The sequence below is a fragment of the Sciurus vulgaris genome (assembly GCF_902686455.1).
Source record: "Sciurus vulgaris genome assembly, chromosome: 16".
NCBI lineage: Eukaryota > Metazoa > Chordata > Mammalia > Rodentia > Sciuridae > Sciurus > Sciurus vulgaris.
The window spans coordinates 21,406,949-21,424,300 of NC_136477.1; the positions used below are offsets into that span (position 1 = coordinate 21,406,949).

General features: G+C 45.0%; 1 protein-coding gene across 1 annotated transcript in view; it reads left to right on the forward strand.

Annotated features, from left to right (window-relative positions):
- Nucleotides 1–17,352, forward strand: part of CDCP1 (CUB domain containing protein 1) — a 46,833-nt gene that overhangs the window by 1,127 nt on the left and 28,354 nt on the right. The gene's annotated exons all lie outside the window — the stretch shown is intronic.

A 17,352-nucleotide genomic window follows, 5' to 3' on the forward strand; every position in this document is an offset into this window, starting at 1 on the left:
CTTTGATATCATTTGCCGCACCTAAGCTGGTGTCTGTGTTTGTCAGGTAGATAAACTAGGGTAAATTAAAGTAAGGAATGAAACTAAGCTTGTGAGGTTGAACTTGGTCGTGAAGGTGACGACCATCGTTCCAAATACAAGACAGGAAAGCTTCCTGATTTCTTTCTCCAACATTAGATGACTGCTGCATAGTAGATAGAAAATTTTAGGACCTTTAAAACATCGTATACATATTTACTGTAATTTCATAGGACTGAAGTTCAAGGTTTCCTTTGTAGAAAAAAAAATCAGTTTTAAGAATTAAAAATTGGTTCAAGGTATGAAGATGCGTAATGGAAACACTTTCTCAAGCCTTCCTATCAGGAATCATTGTGAATTTTTTAAAAATCCCACCCTCCACCCCTCCTCCACCCAGAATTGCTAGGGGGTATTTTTTTTTTTTTTTTTTTTTAGAGGATTATTTTAGCTTGTCCTAGATCTGGCTGCCCTACCTGAGAGGGAAGGGACATCAGGGTTGAATAAAATGTTACACCTCAATTTATCCCCAAAGAAACTATCTTACTAAACTATCTATAATAAATCAGCATGTATTTTAAATAAATATATATATAAATGTGTATATTAGAGAAAAGTGCGGGTGCCTACCATTCTTGAAGTTGTGTTGAAAATGAAAATTGTTTGAGATGTTTCCAACTTTCTGTAATAACAGAAAGAACTTCTCCAGTGAGATTACGGTGTAAATCAAGGCATCTTGAACTGGTTTGTTCAATGTCCCGTTTCCCCACTGTGATGCAGGAGGGCTGCCATGTTGGTCTTCAGTAGCTCCCTCTGGAGACTCTTCTTTCCAGGAAGTTCTTGAGTGGCTGAGGTCTATAATGGTTCAGTGTATAAATACCAGGAAGCTTAGTAACTTCCCCAATTCACTTTCTTAAATTCCTCCCTATAACCTCAGGAGCTGGTCCTGTGAGGGTACAGGATGATGTCCACTTGAGGGCTTTTGTGGTTGGAATAGAACTCAGCAGTACATGTGATTTGCCTGGAGTCTTGGAGTGTATCTAACTGGTGGAGGCCTTTGGGAAGTTACTGGAGTCTGTCCTTCAAGGACAGAGCAAGCCAGAGCCCTCTCACCGTGGATTTGTTTGATAAACCCCTGAACTCTCTAAAGAAAGACTCAGCAGAGTGGAAATGAACTTGGTATCTCTGGACAACTGAAAATAGAGGAAAATTGGTGCTTTCATAGGGTGTGTTGCTGAGACTTTGGTATTCCCACCAACTCCCCAGTTCCAGGAATGAATCACTGATTAAATTGGAATCATAACCCCGTTAAAACCTCAACTTGGTTGCTCTCCAAGAACTGATACCAGAGTCTGGGTCAGTGACCCCATTGTTGCTTCCAAAAATGTGGGCAGACAGATCGAATGCTGTGTTTGTTCACCTCGGGTGAGTGTGTGTGAGTGTGTGTGTTCGTCATTCTTCAGATTCAAAAGAGGAACTGCTGGCTGTGGTCTGGAATGTGTAACCGGCAGGACTGATGAGTCCCACCAGCCCTCCTCATACCCCAGAGATTTGCACAAGTTGAGTCATAGGAGAGGGCTGTTCTGCCTGTCATAGGGGTATGCTGGGGCTTACCTGTCAGCCCCAGGTTCGCCTCAGGTGCTGTCATTCCATCTATGATGACTGCTCCTGCCCACGCACATGCTCTTCTGAAGGTTTTCCCTGGCTATCAGTGTAGAAGAAGGAAGTTAAAAACAACAGTGAAGTAACAGTTAAAAACAATACATTTTAAGTAGCACAGTTATCATAGAAAAGTTGGCAATAAATATAAATAACTAAAACAGAAAAAAATCATCTATGAGCAGATCACCTTGTTCATTTGGATAGTCTTCTCATCAAGTATGTGTGTAAACCAAAAATGGGAAAACCTTGTTGTATGGCTTTAACTAGTTCCCTGCTGTTGGGCATGTAAGTTGCTTCCATTTTTTCCTATTAAAACATACAACCTATTCAACAATAGATCTATTCAATGCAAAGGTCTTACAAATTTTGTGGTGTAGATGATATAATGACATAACTCATGTAATTATGTTGCCAAGATTATAAAATAGTATAAACTGGATTATTCCATTTTGATGGATCTGAGAATATTTTTGTGGCTATGTTACTCTGAAGTTTATTTATATCTTATTTGTTTATTTATTTATTTATTCATTTTTAGAGGCAGGGTTTTGCTAAGTTGCTTAGGTGGGCCTCAAACTTGTCCTGCCTCAGCCTTCAGAGTCCCTGGGCTTATAGGCATGCTCTATTGCACTTGGATGTTTTGCATATTCTTGACTGTTTGGTCCAGCTAAAATTCTGGGAGTCATTGGGGTGAGGAGTCTTAGGGCTTCCATGTTGCTGTGGCAAGCTTGTCCTGTTGTCCTACTGTGCCCTCCCGCCATTGCTGGGTGAGTGCCTGTTTCTCACACCTACCCAGGCTGTCATGGGGGTTGCTTTACCAGCATCTATGGAAGTCCTCCCCCTAGTTCAGCAAGCAGTCTGAGTAGTGTTGTTAAGATGCTCAAGAGTCTGAGGAGCACCCTCCATTTGGATGGTACTCATAGCCCCAGAGAAAACAGATCTGCGACCCTTGGCTTTTAACACAAGCCTCACCCGTATTTTTGCCCAGTAGTGCTGACTGGGGTTTGGATGGGGTGAGGAGGTAGAGGTGACAGAGCAGTTTGCTGGCCGGAGGACCCCTGATTGAGGTTGGCATGTTTGGGGCAGTGGGAGATGACATGGCTGAGGCTGTCAGCCCTGGTGAGTAAGAAAAATTCTGACCCTTTAATTATCATCCTAAATTATAAAAATTATTCCACAATCAAATTATTTCAAACCACTTACCACAACCTTGTAATTAGCCCAGCACCTTCTCCTGGGCAGCCGGCGGCATGCTAGACAACCAGGCCAGGAGAGCCAGGTTCCCTCCCTCACCTCTTTCTAGCTTTGAATTTCTACTTGGTGCATTGGTTTTTTAAAATCACTGCCGACTGATGCTCCTGATGACACTGATGCGTACTGAGCATTGTCTACACCAGCCACTCCTGTTTCACGTGTAAGCACCTCCCACTTAACCTCAGTGATCTCCTGAAAGCGAGGCAATCTGCATGAAACGCTAATTCCCCACGTTCTTTGGTGTGGGAAATATCTAACACTGCACATCCATACAAAAGGCCCAGCAGTTTCCGAAAGCATAATGAAACACAAGAAGATACATATGTGTCATTAGCAACCAATCCTGTTAATTGTAAAACGTGTGAGGCATCCCTTAGAGACTGCCAGAGCATGAATGTGTTTGTCCGCAGACAGTCGCTCTGTGTACTCTGACCCCACTCTACCTCCCTTTGATGACACACCAGTCTCTTCGCTTGCTCCTGATGTTCTTGACCCTGTTGTATTTGGAATGCAAGTCAAAACTTCCTGCACATCATTTTGTTTAAAGTGATGTGTTTGGAGATGTAAATGTCCATGTTTTCAAAATAGGACATTGGCCAAAAAATCACTTTCCTTTTTCTTTTGACAGTACTGGGAATTGAACCCAGGACTTTGAGCATGCAAGGCCAGCACTCTACCTCTGAGTTGTGGAGGTAGGACCCCCACCCTTTTTATTTTTTAATTTTGAGACAAGGTTTCGCTGAATGACCCAGGCTGACCTTGAACTTGTGGTCCTCCTGCCTCAGCCTTCTGAATAGCTGGGATTACAGGAGTGCATGGCTATGGCCAGGCAAAAATAACTCTGATGGATGAAACCTAAGTTCTCTAGTGTATGAGTAATCACAATGCCATTTTTCTCCTGAGGAAGTACAGATGAAGCTCTGAAGTGGAACTCTGTGTGGTGCCACTTCGTTTTCAAGCACCTCCAGCTACTAAGTTCCCTTGAGTAGGCACACAGGGGGGATGTGACCAGCCCCGGGCTACCTAGCTGGAATGGAGTGAAACTGAGGCAACCAGAGAGTCTGACTCCAGAACCAGCTCCCAACACAGTGTGCTGTGCCCCCGACACGGTGGGCCTCCAAGGTAGTGTGTGCTTGTCAGTCTAGAGACTCTGATTGAGCTCCAGAAACTTTCTTTGATTAAAAAGAAAAGAAAAAAAAAATTGCCTGGCACAGTGGCACATGCCTGTGATTCCAGCAACTCAGGAGGCTGAGGCAGGAGGATGGCAAGTTCAAAGCCAGCCTCAGTAAATGCAAGGTGCTAAGCAATTCAGTGAGATCCTGTCTCTAAATAAAATACAAACTAGGGCTGGGAATGTGGCCAAGTGCCCCTGAGTTTGATCCCTGGTACCCCTTCCCCCCCCAAAAAATAATAAAAAATAAAGATAAATAAACAAATAAAAGGACTGGAGATGTGGCTCAGTAGTAAAGGGCCCCTGGGTTCAGTGCCCTTAAAAAAAAAAAATCGAGAAACAGTTCATGCTGTTTGTATTTGCTCTAGGAATATGTATGTGTTTTTAGTCAAACAATTTAAAAACTGTTTAGAAAAAGACTTGCACACCCCCTACTGATGTTAGTGATGTCGGTCAGCAATGGAACACACATGCAACCACAGTCCCAGAAGAATATACTGGAGGTGAAAAATTCCTATGGCATAATTCTGGATAATGATAAGAAGCAACTATATTACTGGTTATGTATTAACTATACTACACTTTCTATTATTGTTTCAGAGTGTATTCCTTCTACTCATTAAAAAAAAAAAGAAAAAATAGGCAAGTGTGGTGGAACATGCCTGGAATCTCAGGTACTTGGGAGGCTGAGGAAGGAAGATCGCGAGTTAGAGGTCAGCCTCAGCCACATAGCAAGGCCCTATTTTAAAAAAAAAATAGAAAAAGGCTGGAGATGTAACTCAGTAGCAGAGTCTTGCCTAGCATGTGCGAGGCCCTGGGTTCAATGCTCAGCACCAGCAATCCTACAATGTGTATAATCAGAAAAATGAAAAAAATAAAAAAAAGAAGATCGCGTCAATTTAGATTTTTATAGCATATTATAATTTACAAAGCACTTTTTAAGAACTAAAAATGGTTCATGGTAACCCTGTTCAGCTATACTGGCAGCAGCCTCGAAGACCTCATGTTTACCACATCTCTCATTTTTATCAGGAGGCCATGTTAAGTGAATGATCTACACTATCTAGGTTTCTGTAAGTACGTGTTATGACACTTATGCACCAATGAAATAGCCAGAGATGCATTTCTCAGAACATATCCCCAGTGTTTTGTGACTGTACTACAAAGTGGCTGGGGGTATATCTCCCCTTCCACTTCAGGCTCTAGACTCCTCCCAGAGACAGCCAGGATTTCTTATGTTTTGTTCCGGAGCCATTTTTATGCTGTACAAATTTCTAAGTAACATATCTCCCTCTTGTGCACAAAGCATACTGTAGGTCATAGTGTAAGATTTCCCCCATATTCCTCTTGTTTTTTGCTTAGGACTCCATCGTGATGTCCATTCCATATCAGAACTTACAGAACTGTCAGGTGCCTTGTGACAGCTGCATAATATTCCTTGTTGTGGGAACGGCATGTTAAATTTAACCACCCCCTTATTGATAGATGTCCCCATTCTTTTGTTACTATGAACAGAACCTCAGGGCCTATCTTTGCAGTCAGCTTTTTTGGACAAGTTTATCTGTAGGCAAAATCCCTGGAGGAAGAATAACTGGGTCAAAGAGTTTATTCAGAAAGTCTCCAGGAACAAATGGAGAAAAGTGCACAAGGAGGCGCAGCAGCTTGCCCAAGGTCCTGGCTAGCAGATGGAGGTGCCGTCTGTGGATTGGGTGGTCTCCCAGAGTGAGGGCTCTTCACCAACCCACTCTCTGATTTATTGCTTTTTTTTTTTTTTTTTTTTAATAATCACAAACTTAACCAGTTGAAACTAATCACAAACTTGAGGCGAGGTAGATGTTTTAAATTTCTTTTCACATATTTGCATTTAGTTCATGTTTATCTCTGTCCTGAGTCTCCTCCTGTCTCCCTTTCTTGGGGTGTCGATGCCTCTATCAGTTAATCCCATGTAAATCACTCAGTCTCTGGGTCCTCTTGAAACACTCTGTGGCTATTTGTCATACAATAAGTTTTTCTCATTAGTGAAAAACCCCATGGACTCTCTGTTCCTGTACAGAGACTTCTCCATCTTTTTCCTCCTCTGACACACACATCTAGAAAGTCACAGGACTCCATGTGTTAAATCGTTATTCTCTGCTCATTACACATCATTGTTGCGGAGTGACCTTCTCTTATTGATTGCAAGGGACACCTTGTGTTCCTTATCTTCCTGAACCATTTCAGGATACCCTGAGCACTGTGTGTCAAGAAAACCAAAGGCTCTGGTGCCTCTTGGTTACTCTTACTTCATATTTTGAGTCTCATATTCAAGGCACAACCTGTCTTAAGCTGCTGTCCTGCCCACTCACAATAGCTATTTATTTCTTGCTCACCTTAGATGCAAAACAGAGGATCTCCTCCAAGCTGTGACGTGGAGACCCAGGCCCTTCGGTTTAGGGGCTCTGCCATCTTCAAAAATGCTCCTTCTGGGCTGGGGAGATAGCTCAGTCAGTAGAGTGCTTGCCTTGCAAGCACAAGGCCCTGGGTTCGATCCCCAGCACTGCAAAAAAAAAAAAAAAATGCTCCTTCTGTGTTCACCTGCATCAAACTGATAGAATAAAGCAGAGCATGAGAAATCTCACACTGGAGGTTTTCACGGGCCACGAAAGAAAGTTGTGCACATCACTTCTGCTGCTGTTGTGTGGGCTGGACCTCAGTGGCATTGCCCCACCCAGGAAGAAGGGAGGCTGGGTTGTGTAGTGTGGTTGTGAGCCCAGAAGGCAGCTGGTCGTGTCCAGTTTGCAGAGCAGCAAGCAGAGTGGTCAGGACTCCTGGTTCTCACCTCAAGTGGTGTCAGCGGTTAGCTTATGTAAGACTGGGGGAAGTCGCCTCACCCTTCTGAGCCTCCATTTTCCAACCTTTAATTGAGGCATTTTAATTACACATAGGGACCTCTTGTTCACATGTTTTTTGAGCAGATTTAAACCAAAGCCAACGTGTGGACCTCCTGGGGACCCTCATGTCAGTGGACCGGCTCAGGAAGTTTTATGTCCAACTGCCAAGAGTTCAGTGGCTAGACCATGGCTGGAAGCTGGTGGCACTTAGGACATACCTGCGGAATAAACACGTGCTTGGTCCAGGTCTCCTGGCGAGTCTAAGTATGAATGTCTCAGAGTTAGGTAACTTTCAGGTCACACTGTGAGAAAGTGGCAAGGGAAGGAAATTCTGAAGCCCAGGTCTCTGGCTTCAGATCTGATGCTAGTCAGAAAGATGAAGAGGAGAAGGAAAAACAGTCCCAAGGCTGCACATATGGACACAGATCCTGGGAAAACTGGAAAGTAGAGAAAAGAAAGTGTGGATTGTCAGAGGAGCCCAAGCTTGCTGTGTCTTAGCCAAGGTGGGGAGATTGTCCTCTCCCCCACACCAGGGCCTGGCACCTGCGCTGTGTATTATGTGCCCATGGCCAACCTGGATCCAGGAGGCAGTAGATGGAATTTGGGCAGGTCAGCAGGAATGCAGTCCTACTCTGGAATAACCAGAAAATAATGATGAACTGCTAATGATACAGTGCAAGGAGCCAGCTAGTCGCAGGTACAGTGTGGCTAAAGTCGTTATTTGCTCTTTCTGTCTTTGTCTCATAGGAAGACAGAGGGGAAAAGTCTGGAAGGAAGTAGCAACACCTGAAGTGTCTGGGCTTACATGGGGCTCAGCAGTGTCCTCGTGGTGAAGGACAAATTATTAGCAGCAATAATGAACCTGACAAGAACTTTATATTGTTCTGTGTGGTCTTCATTTTAACTACATCACTCCATAACATCCCAGCTCGGTTGGTTTGGTTTTCTCTGCCTAGCCATGCTGAATCTGTGATAGAATACAGTAGAAAACCAGGATATTCTTTATAGACATTCGATAGAATGTCTTTAAACATTTATGAAATTAAAAGTTCTTTCTTTCCAGGTATGCTGCTGTAGGCCTGTGATCCTCGCTACTCTAGAGGCTGAGGCAGGAGGATCACAAGTTCAAGGCCAGTCTTAGCAATTTAGAGAGGCCTTGTCTCAAAAAATAAATAAATAATAAAAAGGAGTGGGGATGTAGCCCAGTGGAAGAGCACACTGGGTTCAATCCCCAAGAGTGTAAAAGGAATTACTGCACGTAGAGAATAATTTGCATTTCTCAATTCTCTCCTGGGTGGGGCCCAGGCCAACGGAGCCACTGAGAGCCTTGTTAGCCTAGCCATCCATTCTGCTGGATAGAAATGCTACTCAATAATTAGACTGCAAGGTCAGTGAATGCCTCACCTGGGGGTGTGAACGTCCTTAAATAATAAATTTGGAGCTGTCTTGAAAAATAAAATTAAAACAGTTTCAGGAGCACAGATGGTGTAGTTGCAAATTCTTTAATGAAGTGTAAGCACTCCTATCCTCAATGAAAGAAGATCAAAGTGTTCTCAGAGAACAGTGCCATTTGTACAAGAGTGTATGAGGTGACAATCTGCTGCCTTTGCCTGGGATGATAAAAATAGTCCTAGAAATAAAAGTTCCAAAAAAATTTTTTGTTGTTGTTTTTTAAAAAGAAAGAAAAGTTCCATCAACTTTCTGAGTCCAAAGACTGCCCAGAACTGAAGTTGAGCTGTGGTCTTTGTTTCTGAGTCTGCCCACTTCCCTGGTCATCTGCTGTGTCACAAAACACTTGGAGCCATGAGAAGCATCTGCAATTCCTAACAATGTGTGGTCCCGCTGGGAGCCGAGCTGGGAGGGTGTATATCCAGGCACGTGCTTTGTTTGCCCAAACAGACGCTGATGTGGAGGCGGCAGGAACATCAGGCTATTTCAACCAAGGATGTTTGACTAAAACAATATATAACCCAAGAACAACTTACAAACTTTCATCATGCAGATCTCAGGACATCTCAGAGATGAACAGGTGATGAGATCAATCTCCTGTGTTTCCAGGTCACAGGGCATCTCCAGAGCCAGACACTGGGCTGCTATGCAGGTGGCCCAGAGCCCTGGGTCTCTGTCTGCTGGAGTCCCTAGGCCATGGGGACCCTGTCTCAGGAGGGATGATCCAGCCTGTACGATGGATCACTCTCTATCCACTGCCCTGCTGGCATGTAGCTCAGCACCTCTGAGGGTACGACACCCAGCTTCCATAGGTCACTACAGAATTCACTTCTTAGTTCTTGTATGTCACTGTATTCCCCAGTTCCTCAGTCCACACATCCCAAAGGGCTCAGATTCTGGGCTAGAAACTGACACGAAGCAAGAGGAAACAGAAGTGGGAGGCCTAGAGCCAAACATCTCCTGAGCACATGGTTACCTTTCTAGCTTCTCAACGTGATCTGACTCAGCAGGCAAGCTCTGGCATCAGGCAAAGCTTGGTTCAAATCCTGACTCCACTGCTTATTAACTTGGTGAGTTGGGCAAGTTGCTTAACCTCCCTGAGACTCTGTGCTTGGTTACAAAACAGCCACAGCAGTATCTGGAGGTTGGCTAGAGGGCCCTTTGAAAGAACATGTGTAAATCACTCAGTCCTGGCTGAGAACAAATCTCTCCACTAATCGGAATTATTATGACTTTGATCATTTGAATTGAACCCAAGAACATTTATAATTTCAATGGCAGACTGTCATCGTCCACGTAATCAGTTCCCTGTTGGGAGATGTCAGTGCTACGACCTGCTGTGCTTCAGCTACTCCCACAGAATCAACTTTGGGCAGCCATGAGGATATTGTGGGGGAAATTCCTAGAAGGGGAGCTGCTGGATGGACATCTGCAAGAAGTCATTTTCAGTGACACTAGAATATTTTCAAAAACTGTTGGCAAGAGAGCGCCTACATACAAACGAATTTCCTGTTAGCCAAGGAACTGGCCAGACGGGTTTTATACAACTTAAATGTCGTGCTCAGTTGCACGTGATACCTGAATGAGAATATCCCAGCAGGCTTCCAAGGATGGCAGCTTTCCTGGTGACAGGAGTCTTAAATGGAGCCTAAGCTGGGACATGCCAGTGTGTGAAACCAGAGCTAGGTCCCCCGTGGTTTGGAGCCTGGCAGGGCCCTGGCCTTTAATTCTTTTAAGAAATGGAGAATCCTCCAGAACTGGCCTGGAAGTTTCTGACAGTCTTATCAGGCACATCAGCCTTGGTTACACCTCTCAGGGGCTTATTCTTATTTTGTCAGAACACAGAAGGCACTTTTCACGTTGTAAACAGAGCTTGAGTCATCTAGCAGAAGCCACACCCACATGCAGCCTCATCTTGAAATAATACCTTCTAGCCTTTGGGTCCTCAACCTCTGTGGGGAATATAACCCAAGTTGTAGCCAGGAACACTGGGGAAGGTATGTCTCACTGTCACCTTCCAACTCCAGCTAAGTGTCTTCTCCTCTCTGCCCTGGTAGCTGAAGACTAGAAACAACTCAAATATACATCATTAGAAGCCAGGAAGATAAATTACGCTGCATCCAATGGAATACCAGGCAGCTATTTAAAAGAATGAGGTGGTGCTCTGTAAACCAATGTGGAGTAACGCCCAGGCTACATTATAGAGAGGAAAACCCAATGTTCAGAACAATAGTGTGACATGCAAACTTTTGGCAAATTAAAATAAGTAAAATTAAGTAGAGGTGGTATATAGCGATACACCTACACTTTCATAGATAACCCCGGGCCAAATGCACCAAAAAAATGGTAATGGTTGCTTCAGGGAACAAAACCAGACTTAAGGGTAAAAGAAAGATATTTTACTGGTCAGGTGTTTATCATCTCATTTCATTTCATTCTTTTATGCCTCTTGTATTATTTATCTAAATGTAAAAAATATTTCTCCATTCTATTGAGATGTAACATACATGCCATAAAATTCACCAATCTCAATTGTGCAATTTGACAAGTCCTGCTAAGTGCATGATATAATATTTCCATTTCCCTACAAAATTCCTTCCAACCCTCTGCAGTCAGTTCCTGCCCCTTGGACCCTGGCAATGACGGATTTGCCTTCTACTACCGCAGTATTATTGCCTTTAAAATATTCTCTTCCTTCCATTAGGGGGTTATTGTGTATGTGTTTCTGTGTCTGTGTGAATTTGAGTCTGTGTAGCTTTGCTCAACTTTTGGTTGTCATTCACATTAATTATTAGCAATTAATTCTCCCCTATGTTATGCTTAATGAAATAAGCCAGACACAGAGGACACATACTATTTAATTCCAAGTATTTGAGCAGTCAGATTCCTGGAGACAGAAGGTAGGATGGTGGTTGCTGGGGCGGGGAGGTGAGAGTTAGTATTTTATGGGCACAAAGTTTCTGTTTGGGATAATGAGGAGGTTCTGGAGATGGTGGTGGTAATGGTTGCACAATAATATGAATGTGTGCAATGCCAATGGACTGTACATTTAAAATGGTTAGAATGACAAAGTTTGTTATTCATTTTTTACCACAATAAGAAAAAGCAGAAAAAAAGCCTGTGGGCTTGTTTGTGGCTGCTACTCTTTTCCCTTTTCTTTTTTCTTTTTTATCAATTTAGTTGTGTTTGCTTTTTGCAATGCTGGGGATGGAACCAAAGGCCTTATGCATGCTAGACAAGTTCTCGACTACTGAGCTACACCCACCCCCAGCCCTAATTTTTAAAAGCACAATAGAAAGACTTTTTTTCTCTCTCTCTCTCTTAGAAGGAGAAGAAGAAAAGCAAAGCTTACAGTTCTAAATCTTGCTTTGTAAGTGACCTGGTCTATCTGGGTCTAATGCTGTGTGGCCCAGGACAGTACCATGAGTCTCCCCAGCCCCCACAGAACTCACTGCACTTGCTTAGGGTTCAGATCAGGGGAAGGACTTGGGGTTTAGGTCATGGAGAAGGACCAACTTCTTCAGAAGCCAACAGGTTTTTCTCCTCCAGCTTTAGTGTTACACAAGAACTTGAAGCTCTGCAAGAACCTAGTGCATTCAGAGTAGATTTTGGATTGTGGATAAGATCCTGTGCCCACCACTGTGCATGTTCAAAAGGGACTCAGAGGATGTCTGGTACATGCCCAGAGGGACGGGGGCAAGTTGAGCTTTTCAATCATCAGGGGAGTTTTCAGACAGCTAGCAATGGTTGTCCTAAGTTTTAAAAATTGTTTTATTGACACATGCAATAAAGTACACAAATCCTAAGTGTGCAGTGTGATACATTATATGTATGAGATATATACATTTCATATACATATCATGTAAATATATATGAATATTATATATAACATGAGATAAACATTTATCATATATATGATAAATATTTATATATGTGTGTGTGTGTGTATATATATATATATAAATGTATACATACAGTGCCAGGAATATATTCTAAGAAATGTATCCTTGGGGCTGGGATGTAGCTCAGCAGTAGAGCACTTGCCTAGCATAAGCAAAGCCCTGAGTTTGATCCCCAGCACTGCAAACAAACCCAAAAAAAGCATTATTAGGGAATTCCATCATCGTGTGTACTTACACAAATTAAGCTGATTACTGTATCACTAAGCAGTATAATCTTTTGGGACCACCATCGTATATACTGTCCCATTATTGACCAAAACTTTGTTATATGGTATGTTACCACATGCATGTGCGCTTGAGTATGTGCATGCATGCATCACCCAAATCGAGACTGGAACATTCCAGTATCGCAGCAGTTTTCATCTTGCCCCCTCTCACCTAGTATCTGCTCCCAGTCAGGTTTACTACCCTGACTGGCTTTATCTCGATGTACTATCAAGGGAATAGCCCAGCATGTTGTCTGTTGAGTGTGGATTCTTATGTGACCAGCCCCCTGTTGGCTTTTATCAGAAGGACTTAAACAACTATTTAATCTCCAAGATCAGGCTGGGCTGTGGGATCAAAGTCCTCCAGAGCAGGAACACTAAAGAAACTGGAAGTCCAGTAACTTCAAAAATGTTGAGCTCGTGGGGAGGGGGTCCATGGTCTGTCAAGGTCCCTGCACATCTGTGCAGATGGGTTGTTTGACCCACTTCTCTTTCCACACCTGTGCTTGTGAACCTTGGTGACTTTCATGATTCATCCTTGAAGGTGTGACAGAATGAAACTCATTTTATGAAATGAAATGTCCTGCAGCATATTAGCATATTATCATGAATTATGTACTGTGACCAGAAACCAAGTTATATTTATTGTTAAATCCTGCTGTGCCCGTGCTCAAGGTCTGTTACTCTGCAGCTGCCTTACCTTGGTCATCCTCTTTGAAATCGTTCTCCACCCAGTATGGTTTGATCCTTTGGGGTTACATCCTCAAATCCGTATCTGGAATTGGCAAGGAGCTGTAACACAGCCACAGTCCCAGAGAAGTAGAGACATAGCTACATCCATTTGTCACAGGCTGTGGTCCAGACGGGCCCGCAGCCTAGTGGTGGCACATACATCTCTAACATGGCCTGTGTTTTTGACTCATAAAAAGGAAAAATACCACAGAAGGGCTGAATGGTTCCATGCAAGCCCTCTACTACTTTGGAAAATGGGTGAAATCTCAAGCTCAGCAGACACAGAGCTGATCACTAGCAGCTTTCAGAAGATGGCTCAGTAACTTTAGAAAGTTAATAACTTGCATCGTTGCACTTAATTTTCTTTGATAAGGAGTTTGGGAATCAAGATTGGGGCGTGAAGTTGGATTGACTGTGAGTACACACAGGTTCTTTTTAACATTGCCATTGGAACTTTATTTTCCTGTCCTCTAGGATCATTCCAAGAGTTATTTTAAAGGGAACTGTGAGTCTGTTTCACTGACAGGATGGAACCTTAATCTGTGGAACCCTGAGGTCCCTGGAAGCGACTCTGGAAGTTGAGACCCAGTCTTGTTCATCTTTGTATGTTGGCCCCTGGCCTGGAAGGCAGGTTGTAGCAAAATTACTTTGATGTGGCCTGAGTCAGCCTTCATCAGTGTCAGTTTTTTTTTCGTTGTTGTTTGTTTGTTTTGTTTTGGGTACCAAGGTTGAAGCCAGGTACCCGGCACTTAATCACTGAGTCATATACGAGCCATTTTAAAATTTTTTTATCATTTTATTTTGAGTTAGGGTCTTGCTAAGTTGCTTAGGACCTTGCTAAATTGCTGAGGCTGACTTTGAACTTGTGATCCTCCTGCCTCAGCCTCCTGATCTGCTGGGATCAAGGGCATGTGCCACCGCGCGCAAATTCATCAATATCTTCACGCCAGGTTGTCTGGGCTTTCTGCTTCCACTGCGCATGCTCTTGTCCTGCTCCTTGGGCCTTCCACCCTGCCCTGACCTGTGCAGTCCTTGTCCCAGCCCCAGGCTGCCCTTGATCACTCCCCAGGCCCTTTGTGTCATGTTCTATGTCCAGTCCTTCCTGCAGTATTCATGGTTTAAAATGTGGCACTTCCTTTGGGGAGCCAGTGAACTGGTGGGCAAGTTCTTGTACCACCTGCAGCACGGTGTCCTCAGTTGGGAGATGCAGCTGCAACCCGAGGCTGGGGTGGGATGGTCACCTCTCCTGCCATCCACCCCTTCCTCCAGACCTCCATAGTAGCCCACAGCATTCCCACAGCTTGGCCAGACTGCCACGCCTCTCCAGGGCTTCTTCCTGGGGTTTCCTGGTAGGCAGTCATGAGTCCACATACCTGTACATCTAAGAAAGAGAAAGAGATTTTCCCTGTTGCCTCTATGCCCTGCCTTTCCCCAAGTCAGCCCTCAGCCCAGAGGGGCCTGAAGTGGGGGCAGGAGTGATTGGCAGGGCTTGTCAGGGCCTGCTTGACCTCCACCCTGTGGACAAGGGCTGCAGGGCTCAGATCCTAGAAGGACAGGTGGGGTCTCTGTTCCAGGAAGAAGCATTTCCTGCTAAGTCACACCAGAGGCCTGAGTGAACTTCAGTCACTCCAGTTAAAGAGGAAGGAGGAAGGGTGGGTGGGGATTTGGGGAATTCTCCTAAACTTGAGTCTGATTTCATCCCTGAGTCTCAGTGATAGCAATCTTGAGAAATGAGGCCCCAGGCAGGGGCTGCTGTGGAGTGCTTTTCTGCCAACCCCAGCCTCTCAAGCACGGTACTTTGTTTTAGAATCATGGCTGCCTTTCTCTTGCCACCAACTCGATCACATTCACCTCCCCTGCCTGCCATCCTCCAGGCAGACCCCTCAAATCTGTGGCACTCTGGGCTTCCCTCTCCTAGGATATTACACCTGGGCACTGCCCAGAAAGTGCACAGAACAACCATGTCCCCAACATTTCCAGTTCTAGGGAACTTCAAATCTTAGCTGTCAAACAAGCTACACTTTCAAATGATTTGGAAGTGAAGACAAATTTGCATGAATACAATGTACACATCAAACTGTCAAAAACTAGCATCTTTCTCTTGTGGTTATCCTGGGGGTGCCCCGGAGACCCCACAGCTTGAAACCGTTTTATTCTGTCTTGATTTGCCTTGAGGGTGAGAACAAACCATTCTCATCAAAAAGTTCTGGGTTGCGTGTGGAATGGCTGGGCAGGGTTAGATCTGCTGAATGCTTACTTGTCATGCCCTGGGCTCAAGCATGGAACTGCTCAGCGGGTGTGAAACCTGGCCCTTATTAGTCACTGAAGCCTGGGCAAGTCACTTCACCTGCCTGAGCTTCAGTTTCTTCCTATGCCACTGGAGATACTTACTACAGCCTCCCCTACAGGATGGTCGCTGGGACTTCTAACTACTTACCACAAGTAAGTGTGTGCATGACGCATGCTAAGCTCTCCAGAAGTGCTGGGTGTTATTCAGGCAGCCCTGGGGATCTGGATTCCCAACTTTCTGTGCCAGGGAAATGAATTAGTCCCTGAACCAGCAACGGGTATTCTAGTTTTTTTTTGTTTGTTTGTTTGTTTGTTTTAATGAAATTAACCACTTCCAGGAGACAGATCTGTGATCTTCTTGTCACAGGGGAGAACTACCCCTCAGTGAGCAAGTCTATACAGGGACCTGGCCAACTCAATGGCAAATGGACTTAGGGTATCTAAACCAGTTGTCCCTTGGCTGCCTTCTGACCTCTCTAGCTAACATGCACTATATTAGAAAGATCTGGGGGTTGGTGATGGGATGGCCTGGCACCCCCCTCCCCACAGCAGACCCCACAGAGATGGGTCATGTTGGTGGTGAACCCAAGGCCCTTGATATCAGCCAACAGCTCCCTTTACTTACTAAGGACAGTAGCAACCCCTCCTCTGCTGGGTGACTTGACCAACCCTGGCAGCTTGCATGAGGCAGCTCAGTGACCCCTGGCGGGGTGAAGAGGGCAGGGGCACTAAGGTTGAGCCAGAAGGTCCCAGCTGCTTCCTGAGCTCAGCAAGCTTGGGGAAGTGAGGTCGCATCTCTGAGTCTCTGGGGTGTAGGAGTCGCGTGAGTCATAGGTATAGAAGAGCTCAATGGCGAATGGGCAGGGGCAGGGCCAGGGCCAGGCGAAGCTGGTAAGGCCTGCAGAAGTAAGGGGGCCCTCTAGCTCACAGAGCCCTGAGAGTGAGCACCTACCTGCTCACAGTTTGCCCTCTAGGTATCCTCCCTGCCTCACCTAGGTCCCCCAGCCGAGCAGGGCTCGGGGCTTTAGACTCAGCCCCGCGGATGTGCACTTGTCCCTGAATGCCCTGCAGTGGTGTCCATCAGTCACTAGTACACACCATCGTTAATAACATCGAGCTGATCCCAGCTCATATTGATTGACGACCGGCACCATTCTGAGCATTTTACAGGCAGTTAACTCATTCGGGCCTTATAAGAATTTCAGTACCATCCACTTTGCAGATGAGGAAAGCAAGGCTCAGAGAAGCTAAGGAATTTGCCCAACCTGACACAGCGTAAGTGGTAGGGCCGAGGCAACCTGCTCGTAGAATCTGCACTTGGAACCACTACATGCAGCTGCTAAGATGTGCCGGTCCCAGTGACTGAAGCCCAAACTCGGTGGCCTGTGCCCAGCCCTTGCCCTCTTCTCCCTCACCTCTCCCCACTAGGCCAAACTTTGTGAGGTTGCTCCAAAGAAGCATGAGCTCGCACCTCCATGTCTTTGCCCCTGTGTCTTCTCCCACCTGTCCTCCTGACCCATCTCACTACCACTGTTCCCCTTTCCAGGCCCCTCTGACATCGTGTCTCCTCTGTGAAACCTTTCCTTGACCACCACCTCCTGATGGCTGATGGCCAACCCCCCGTGTCTTCAGAACACCTGAATTTTCTCGTTACCGTCAACTTACTGATAATCTCATGGGGTCTAATGGGAAGATGGATCCACAAATGTATATTCAGCTTACAGGAATTCAACAGTTGGTCC